Below are 11,674 nucleotides of genomic sequence, written 5' to 3' on the forward strand. Positions count from 1 at the left end.
GATGAAGGCGTGTTTGCCCAGGACAGGAAGCCTCCAGGGCGGAGCTGGCTGCTTGGGGAACCAGGGCAGAACAGGCTGTGAGCGTGGCCATGGCGGAGCTGTCGGACCCTCGGGCGTCCATGGTGGTGAAGACCCTTCGGGCGAGCATGTCGGTGAAGACCCTTCAGGTGACCATGGCGGGACCCTTCAGGTGACCATGGCGGTGAAGACCCTTCAGGTGGCCAGGACGGCATTGGGAACCGTGTCGGTGAGGTCTCCACGGTCCCCCCAGAGGACTTATAGCACCCCCCCCCCCCCCCCCCCCCCCACAAAAAAAAAAATTCTTGGGGAAATTATCAGGCTCAGGTTCAAGGCTGTATGAGACAGGGGGCGAAGGCGGCTCTGGGCTGGACAGGACCAGGGGTGAAAAGGGATATGAGCTGGGCAGGACCAGCGGCGAAAATGCCTTTGAGAAGACTGGCTCTGGCTCTTGCTCGAAGACTGGCTCTGGCTCTGGCTCGACCAGGCAGGCGACTTCTAGACTTGGAACTGGACTCGGAACTGGATCTGGCCTCTCTGGGCCAACAACTGACTCAGGCTCAGCGGGCATGACGCAAACTGCCTTGTCTTCGGCAGATCTGGCGTGAAGTGCGGGCTCGGCTGGACTCGGAACTGGACTTGGAACTGGATCTGGCCTTTCTGGGCCAACAACTGTCACAGGCTCGGCGGGCATGATGCGAACTGCCTTGGCTTCGGCAGACCTGGCGTGAAGTGCAGGCTCGGCTGGACTGGCGTGAAGTGCAGGCTCGGCTGGACTGGAGTGAAGTGCAGGCTCGGCTGGACTGGAGTGAAGTGCAGGCTCGGCTGGACTGGCGTGAAGTGCAGGCTCGGCTGGACTGGAGTGAAGTGCAGGCTCGGCTGGACTGGAGTGAAGTGCAGGCTCGGCTGGACTGGAGTGAAGTGCAGGCTCGGCTGGACTGGAGTGAAGTGCAGGCTCGGCTGGACTGGAGTGAAGTGCAGGCTCGGCTGGACTGGCGTGAATTGCAGGCTCGGCTGGACTGACGTGAAGTACAGGCTCGGCTGGACTGGCGTGATGCAACAGATCGCGGTTATCCTGAGCCAAAGCCGCGATCTGTCCAGTGAGCTCCCAGCTCATCATGCGGTCGGTTATTCTGTAAGGTCCGGGTGAGGAAGGAGACACGCCAAGCGAAGTACCAAAATAACAAAAGGTTTATTAACAGGGAAAACTCAAAACAAACACCAAACAGTGTGCTGGTGCACAAACAATAACCGAACAGGTGGGTAATTGAGGGAGTGAGTTCAGGTGTGGAGACAAGGAGGATTCTGGGAACTGTAGTGAACAGGACGAAGACAATGACAACACAGTCCAAACACGAACGGAAACGTGACAGTTGTATTGTGTTTGAGCGTGTGATTAAAACAAATAATGTTTATGATTTTTGCTGCTACAATTTTGTTGATAGTGTTCCTGAGCTGTGGAAGAACATTCACGCTGCCCTTGTACATTAAACAGTCTGGATAAAAGTAGTGTTGCTTTCGTCAACGAAAATTATGATGAAATATTGTCGTCAACGAACCTTTATCACCTGACGGAGACGAGACGCAACGTAAATGCTGGTCATGTGACGATGACTAAAATGAATGTATAATGCAATATCGTTGACGAATAAAAACGAGACTAAATGTGGTTTACAAAATAAAAACTATGCTAAAATGTCTCTTCATTTTCGTTGACCAAAACGAGACGAGACAAAATGTTATAACACCACGACGAATGAGAGAGTTGTGCGTGAACCCGTTTATATTCTGTCTATGGCGTGAACCCATAGCTTTGTCGGCTTTAAATGCTGGTTTGCGATCTGGTCACCCGATTATCAGCAAATTTAACGATATTATTCCATTAGTTATTCCATTAAAATGTCTCATTGATATATTTGACACATTCATAATCATTTCTTTTGCCGGTTCTTTGTGACAGCTGTTATGTGTGTTATTGGCAGCGTCACCCTAGTTATGAATGCTTCACCACATCAGCACCGAAAACATGGAGTTTATTTTAAAGAATAATCGCACAACCTATTCGATATTCTATAATTAAATAAACTAATCGAATATCCAAAAATTGTGACTCATCCCTGCATGGAATCTCTTGTTTCTTTTCCCAAATCTTCACTCACATCTCACCCATTTTCTAAGGGGATTATAAATGTTTCTTCATTGGTTCGCTTTTAATAAGGCCTATTATATTCGTATTCTTTACTGTGGTAAAGTAGAAAACGCTGTAGGACAGATAGCCTAGCCTACATTTGTACTTGCATGTCAAATTCTACAGTTTGTGCTTGTTATAGACATGGTAAGGCGCGTCAAGTTTAGTTGCGCGGGTGATTTTTAGTTTCACTTTCTCTGGCAGCGCAATCTCAAACATATCCTAAATATATATACAGTGAGGAAAATAAGTATTTGAACACCCTGCTATTTTGCAAGTTCTCCCACTTGGAAATCATGGAGGGGTCTGAAATTGTCATCGTAGGTGCATGTCCACTGTGAGAGACATAATCTAAAAAAAAAAAAATCCAGAAATCACAATGTATGATTTTTTAACTATTTATTTGTATGATACAGCTGCAAATAAGTATTTGAACACCTGTCTATCAGCTAGAATTCTGACCCTCAAAGACCTGTTAGTCTGCCTTTAAAATGTCCACCTCCACTCCATTTATTATCCTAAATTAGATGTACCTGTTTGAGGTTGTTAGCTGCATAAAGACACCTGTCCACCCCATACAATCAGTAAGAATCCAACTACTAACATGGCCAAGACCAAAGAGCTGTCCAAAGACACTAGAGACAAAATTGTACACCTCCACAAGGCTGGAAAGGGCTACGGGGAAATTGCCAAGCAGCTTGGTGAAAAAAGGTCCACTGTTGGAGCAATCATTAGAAAATGGAAGAAGCTAAACATGACTGTCAATCTCCCTCGGACTGGGGCTCCATGCAAGATCTCACCTCGTGGGGTCTCAATGATCCTAAGAAAGGTGAGAAATCAGCCCAGAACTACACGGGAGGAGCTGGTCAATGACCTGAAAAGAGCTGGGACCACCGTTTCCAAGGTTACTGTTGGTAATACACTAAGACGTCATGGTTTGAAATCATGCATGGCACGGAAGGTTCCCCTGCTTAAACCAGCACATGTCAAGGCCCGTCTTAAGTTTGCCAATGACCATTTGGATGATCCAGAGGAGTCATGGGAGAAAGTCATGTGGTCAGATGAGACCAAAATAGAACTTTTTGGTCATAATTCCACTAAACGTGTTTGGAGGAAGAAGAATGATGAGTACCATCCCAAGAACACCATCCCTACTGTGAAGCATGGGGGTGGTAGCATCATGCTTTGGGGGTGTATTTCTGCACATGGGACAGGGCGACTGCACTGTATTAAGGAGAGGATGACCGGGGCCATATATTGCGAGATTTTGGGGAACAACCTCCTTCCCTCAGTTAGAGCATTGAAGATGGGTCGAGGCTGAGTCTTCCAACATGACAATGACCCGAAGCACACAGCCAGGATAACCAAGGAGTGGCTCTGTAAGAAGCATATCAAGGTTCTGGCGTGGCCTAGCCAGTCTCCAGACCTAAACCCAATAGAGAATCTTTGGAGGGAGCTCAAACTCCGTGTTTCTCAGCGACAGCCCAGAAACCTGACTGATCTAGAGAAGATCTGTGTGGAGGAGTGGGCCAAAATCCCTCCTGCAGTGTGTGCAAACCTGGTGAAAAACTACAGGAAACGTTTGACCTCTGTAATTGCAAACAAAGGCTACTGTACCAAATATTAACATTGATTTTCTCAGGTGTTCAAATACTTATCTGCAGCTGTATCATACAAATAAATAGTTAAAAAAATCATACATTGTGATTTCTGGATTTTTTTTTTTAGATTATGTCTCTCACAGTGGACATGCACCTACGATGAAAATTTCAGACCCCTCCATGATTTCCAAGTGGGAGAATTTGCAAAATAGCAGGGTGTTCAAATACTTATTTTCCTCACTGTATATATATATATATATATATATATATATATATATATATATATATATATATATATATATATGTGTGTGTGTGTGTGTGTGTGTGTGTGTGTGTGTGTGTGTGAGCAGAGTCTTTAAGTATAGCCGGAAATGTGTCTTTTTAAAAGAGTGCCTGATCCTCACTGTTTCCTCTGGGATTGGGTCAGGAATTGACTGAATAATCTCATCAACCCTCTGCTGGTAGATGCTGGAACAACACCATCATGGCAGTAACATCATTTATTCATCGACAGCAAATGTGATAAAGGCAATGCTTCATGTACAATGTTAGTGTTTATGTGTGTTTAAAATCTGCAAAATAAAGAGAAATAGGACTATCACATATGCAAAACCTCAAGCGATCTCTTATAGATCATTTAACTGAGAGAGTTACTCAGGAGAATAGAGAAAGCTCAGATATGCAAGACTCTGAAATGGACTTCAAGTGCAGCATTCAGTGTGATTTCCAGATGATGGTGATTTTGCAGGATGATTTGAACACATTCAGAGAATAGCTCTGTTCTCAGAATAGGTTAAAGCGCTGATAAAGCTGTGAAGCAGATTTGAGGAAGTGAAACATGGTGTCCAAATGTTCAGCGTTTCCTTGTAGCTCAGAGTGTGGTAATGGACTCTCTTGTCTAGTGTTTAGTGCTGTTATCATCCTAGGACCCCCCTATTGTTTATTTTTCTTTCTTTTTTTAAAAATTGAAAATCAGTAATATTCTCTTTTTTTTTTTTTTTTTAAATAGCAGTTACTGCCAAACATACTCCTGTTTACTGTCACTGCATGAAAAGACTCAAATCCGGCAAAATACGGGCATGGTAAACTCCTGTGTAATTTTATGTTTGCCGGATGTATGTGGGAAAAAGCGGATCAGAGTAACATGGAACAGTATATTTCCAGATAAACCCGGAAACCTCACATATGCGGACATATACAGGAATTTGGAAATTTCACGGACATATACAGCTGAAACACTGCTGGGTGTGAGAGGACTGACAACTGTTAGGTGTGAAGACCTTTCATATGTTAATGACTGACACAGTGCTGGCTGTTCTCAGAGGGAGGGGTGGCCAGGGAGGACTTCAGGATTGAATTATCTCTGGACTACTAGGTTAGGCTACAGCAAACAAGCTTTTTGTACAGAAAAATAAATAAATAATTAAGGCCCTGAAACACAAAACCGACGTCAAAGAACTAGCAATGACTAAAGCCGACTCTAGGGTTGACTCGCGTCGCCTGTGTCAGGGCCTTAAAACCACTGCATGAAAAAAAGTCTCTTAATCAAATATTTTTTAGAAAAACAGGACAAAATAAACACCCAGTCTGAACATATACGTTCACAAAAACATCTGAATATTTAATGAAATAAACAAAGGAATTTAATTAGTGCTGGTAAAAAATTAATCGCATCCAAAATAAAAGTTTGTGTTTGCATAATATATGTGTGTGTACTGTGTATAATTATTTTGTATGTATAAATACACACATATGCATGTATTTATTTAAGAAATATTTGCATGTATATACTGTATATACATTTATACATAATTTATATTATATCTAAATATAAATAATTTATATATAAATAAATAAAAATCTTAAATATATACATGCATATGTGTGTATTTATATATACAAAATAATTATACACAGTACACACACATATATTACGCAAACACAAACTTTTATTTTGGATGCGATTAATCGCGATTAATTTTTTCCCAGCAATAAATTTAATGGAACAAATAAAGAAAAATGAACCAAACATTTCAGAATATCTCAAATTTTATTGTGAAGTTTTACAAATTGCAGACAACAACATTTGTCACCTTTTTCACAATTGGCTTTTAGCTTGCTTAGTTGGACATTTAATTTAATATTCAACAATATTATTGATCTGCCTGCGTTGACACTATTATATGAGATCTGAACTGAGCTGGACGATGACATCACGGTTTTCTCCAAAGTGGCTATATATATACACATTTAAATTTATTTATTTATTTATACAACAAAATTAATCACCACTGAACTGACTTAAGCTGGACTTTGAAGCTATTTTCTTCTAGAAAACAAACTTTCTTGCATTATTTTCCTGTTATCTCTGTAAAGCTACTTTGAAACAATGTGTATTGTAAAAAGCGCTGTATAAATAAAGGTGACTTGATATTTATTAAAAAGGTAGATGGAACCTGAGCTTTTCTACTTGAAGACCGAGGTCACTACAGTTAAAATCTCTTGCTGAGTTAATCCACCTTTAAACTATTAATGTCTATGAACAAATATGTATTTTTATGTTTGTGTGCCTCAGCATTTCTGAGTGAACACCGCTGGTTTACTGTAGTACCCCAGAGTGCAGTCTGGACGATGGGGCGGGGCGACACTTTTAGGTGGGGCTACACGTGTCGCTCTGCCCACACCCAATTTAATTGGTTTATAATACCGCAATCTTATTGGTGTAGACGATTCAGGTCTGAGCATGCGCATTCCTTTACGATTTTATGAATGATTTGGCCGTATTAAAGAAATATTAAATGCTAACTTTAATCGTAGGCTATATGTCTATCTTGTCGGTTTACCATGGTAATTTTAGTTAAGATCTATTGGCTAATGTTTTATTGTAGGCTACTTAAGGAACAGAATGGATGAAGTTATTGTTTAAAAACGAACGCAGGTCTACTTCAAGGAGATGTTTTACAAACTCGGGATTTTACGCAAAGGATGATAATTCACAGTAGATCTTTCGGGAGAGGAAAGGGTGTCTGCCTCCAAAGTGAAGATGCTTAATCACGCTGTAACGAGCAAGCTAGAAGGCCTCAATTCAAAGTTAACAAGGTTTCACGAGTTCACACTTACAAATAAGTCAGATAGAATAAATGCGTATTTGGCGTGCTGTCCGAGGAGAGGGCTCCGGGCTCGGTATTTGGCCCGAACCCAGAGTACTCCCCCTGTATTCCTGGCTGTGAAAGAACAAGCCAAGAGTGAGGAGTCGGGGTGGTGGAGGGATGCTGAAACTGTCAAGGAAGTTAGGTGAGTAGACAGAGTGAATATATATGCTTCCTCTCATGCTGATAGGGTAGACATGGTAATTGTTTGATGAGTTGATTGATTAATTGATTGATTGCTTGATTATTTGAACGTGCTCCTCCCGAACTTTGTTAAGAAAACATCATATCTGGGTGACAGCCTTGTGCGGAGGGTCAGGGAACATGCAGCACATTTAGAATCAATAAGTGTGATGACCATACCCACGTTATTGGATCCCAGATTCAAAACACTGGGATTCTTAAGTCAAGGGAAACTGCAAGAAGCGGTATCAAGATTAAAATCAGAATGTGCTTCTGTAATCAGAAGTTCTGGTCTCCATTCTGCTTCCACCAACACACCCCCAGCTCAGCTGCCAGCCTCTTCAGAAGCAGGGCAATCTTCACACAACAGCAAGTAGTATATGTCTTTGTTGTGTGAATGTTCACATTAGTGATTAGTACTGTGAACCATTGTTAATGGATTTTTTTTTTACTGTGTACCTTTATTATTAGGTGACCTTTGGCCTCTGCTGGACAGCACGGTTGATCACAGTAGAAGGAGCTCAAGTGCAACAGCAGATGCTACTGTAGAAGTGGACCGATATTTATCAGAAGTAAATCTCACAAGATCTGAGGATCCACTAGTATATTGGGCTCAACATAAGCATCAGTCTCGTCATTTATATCAGCTGGCACTGGCGTTTTCATGTTCCCCTGCATCCTCTGTTCCATGCGAAAGGATCTTTTCCAAGGCTGGAGAGGTTTTGTCCGAGAAGAGGAATCGTCTAAACCCCAACACACTTGAAACAATTCTATTCCTCAATAAAAATAATTTGTAATCCTTCCTTCACCCATCCCAACCTGCAGTGTTGCAGTTTCCTCTATATCCCCAGTCCCATTTTACACCCAGGCAATGGACAAATGTCTGTTCAGGTCATTGGTTCAGTATTGATTTATTTGTCTGCTGATTCTTTGCACAGTCGCTAGGTGTCACTAGTGAGCAATGCTGAATGAAGCTTCGAGTAATGACCCTTTGAGTGAAGCAATGGGCTGCGAGGTCTCAGTGGTTCAGGAAGCCTCATTTTGCCATCACTAGGGAAGTGTCTCTTTATAGTGTGAGTCGGTGATGATGTGCAGGAGCGGTGAATCAGACTTCCGGGGAGAGGGAACGAGGAAGCGGAGCGAGCTGACCTGGTGACTCCGTGACACACTTATTACTGACCAGATTTACTTTATTTCTGGACTCATATAAACACTGAGCAGTGTTCATTTAACACTGGTAAATTTGGTGTGTAGAGTTTTATTGCACCTGCGTATAATGACAATAAAGACTATTCTACTCTATTCTACTTTATTCTGCTCTAATCTATTCTACTCTTTTATATCCTACTTTATTTTGCTCTATTCTTTATGGATGTATGAAACATTCACAATAAAATGAATATCATTCATTTAGAAACATGAATTTTCATTTAACTTTAAGCATCATTAGTAGATATATCTGCAGTATGATATAATAATGCAAATATCCTCTTATTTTAATGTTCATAAACTGTTAATAGTTTAACATTACAGTTATTAAGTTACAATGTAATCAGTTATATTATTTTACCATGGCTTGGAAGATATTTGTTTTTTTTTAGCATAGCCTAACCCTAGTTTACCTCTTCTCTGCTCTGCGTCAATAACAAGCTCTGTTCTCAGAACAGGTTAAAGCGCTGATAAAGCTGTGGAGCAGATTTGAGGAAGTGAAACATGGTGTTGAAATGTTCAGCGTTTCCTTGTAGCTCAGAGTGTGGTAATGGACTCTCTTTAGTGATGTTATCATCCTAGGTCCCCCCTATTTTTTATTTTTCTTTATTTAAAATAATAATATCATTAATATATATTTTTCCTTAAAATAGCAGTTACTGCCAAACATACTCCTGTTTTCTGTAATATTGACCAAGACATAGTCCTGTTCTGAATCATCTGTCTCCACATCGACAGTCTGGTTCAGAGTCATCCTGATAGAAATCACTCTTAGTAAAAACGGTACAAAAGCTGTCACTGGGCCAGAACCTTTTCAAAAGGTAGCTTTGTACACAGGTACTAATATATACTAATACAGTCTCTCTTGTGAAGCCGATACAGAAGTAACTTAAACTGCAGTTCATTGTCTGGCCACTAGAGACAGGCTGCAAAAGAGAGTCAATTCCATATATCCCCCATGTTAAAATGCCCAACTTTACAGCAGAAAAAAATATGTTTACAGCCTGGAACAAACCGGTACCGATAACAATACGATACCCCTAAACTGAACTTTTAAATTTGAAAATTTCTTACATTATTGAATTACTAAGATTAAAATGGGTAATGATACCCACTTAACATTATATTTGAAAGGCATTTTAACATTCAATATACCTTAATTGGAATTTATTCGATTTTATTTTTATTTACACATTGTTAAAATGTTTACTTGTAGTGGAAACCATGGAAATCTACAGAATATTATAGGCCTATTTGAACTACGGTCACTGTAATGTTCATTTTCATAAGGGACTGCCAGTGACAGGCTGTTGCACCCATAAAATGCAACATTTTCATTCTGACAATGTATGTTTATATTAAAATAAGTTACAGAATAGAACATCACTATGAACTTTTAACATTTAATTAAAAAAAATGTAATTGCAAACTATGTAGGCTACAATTTGTTTATTGTGAAATAGCTCAAACATAGTTTTTTCAGTCTTCTGTTAAGCATTGTTCTGGGAAACGCAGCCCTGTTTGAATGCATTATCTCCAGTGTGTGAACGCTCTCTGTGATTGATTGGTTCTGACTTGCAGCATTTGCGTGTGTTCAGTTCAGATGAGCAGGGAAGTGGTTCTACCTCACAATTATTCACTAACATAGGTTATTCATCCAGTTCAATGCATATTGTACGCGTTAGCTTTGTCAAATAAACAAAATCACTGTCAAAAAACAAACAAAAAAACATTGTAGTATCGATATATATATTTGAGTATTGATACTTTTAATACTCAACATCAGTATCAATATATTGATACTTCATATCGATACGCCCATGCCTAGTCTGCTGTCTGTTAGTGTCACGTCACCTCAGCTAATTCCAGCCGCTGAACTCAGCATCTCTGCCGTGTTTGTGCTTTTTTCGAGATAATTTCATACAATTTAATACACCCATTACTTCGTCCACGCCTTTGGACTCCGTCGTGGTCGAGTATCGAGAGAATAACCAGCGCTGTTTTCCAGTTGTAATATATTTGGAGAAGGCATTCGACTGTGTCCCTCACGGCATCCTGTGGAGGGAGCTCTGGGAGTATGGGGTCCGGGGTCCTTTGCTAAGGGCTGTCCAGTCCCTGTATGACCGGAGCAGGAGCTTGGTTCGCATTGCCGGCAGTAAGTCAGACTTGTTCCCAGTGCATGTTGGACTTCGGCAGGGCTGCCCTTTGTCGCCGGTTCTGTTCATAATTTTTATGGACAGAATCTCTAGGCACAGCCAGGGGCCGGAGGGTGTCAGGTTTGGGGACCACACGATTTCGTCTCTGTTCTTTGCAGATGATGTTGTCGTGTTGGCCTCATCAAACCAGGACCTCCAGCATGCACTGGGACGATTTGCAGCCGAGTGTGAAGCGGCTGGGATGAGAATCAGCACCTCCAAATCCGAGGCCATGGTCCTCAGTCGGAAAAAGGGTGGCTTGTCCTCTTCAGGTTGGTGGAGAGTTCCTGTCTCAAGTGGAGGAGTTCAAGTATCTTGGGGTCTTGTTCACGAGTGAGGGAAGGATGGAAAGGGAGATTGACAGACGGATTGGTGCAGCTTCTGCAGTAATGCGGCGATGTACCAGTCAATCTACGTTCCGACTCTCACCTATGGTCACGAGCTGTGGGTTAGAGCCCTGCGCGGGACTGTTTTCTTCATCCCGCTCCCGCCCGCGCCCGCCGAATTTCTGACCATTACCGCCCGCTCCCGCAACATATGTGTTACACTCCCGCCCGCTCCCGCAATATGTATGTCCACTCCCGCCCGCACCCGCAAAACTCTGAGAATTTATTCCCGCACAATAATAGAGATGCATTGATTTTGTGTCTTCTCCCGTCCCGCAGGAAAAAACACTTATTTGTATTGCTATTATTAAAGAGATTCATGGGGTTGTTTGTTTCGTTTCCCTGGCCGGCATGTATTCTGGACACATACACACAGGACAATGGAGGAAATCGAGTGTATGCTGTTTTTGTTTTCGTTTTTGCTGTTTTTTATTCAGGATACTCCATCTGGCTCGTGCAATGATGACGCAGTGAATAGTGATGATTCTCTCTGAACAATCAGCAGTCTGCCGTGTTTTCACGTCATATTTTAGTATCGCCTCAGCTCGCCCAGAACCTCGCCGGAGGTGGTACGAAAAAAAGTACTTGGAAGCAGATACAGTTACAACTTTTACACAGTGGAAAACCAAACAAAGGCGAGTCGAGTCGAGCCGAGGCGAGCTGGTACTGTGTAGTGGAAAAGAGCCATTATTGACATCTCCATCATGTCGCTAGGCTACCTCCCGATCCCGCAGTGTTTTTTTTT

Source organism: Abramis brama (genome assembly GCF_963993115.1).
Source record: "Abramis brama genome assembly, chromosome: 1".
NCBI classification, from domain to species: Eukaryota; Metazoa; Chordata; class Actinopteri; order Cypriniformes; family Leuciscidae; genus Abramis; species Abramis brama.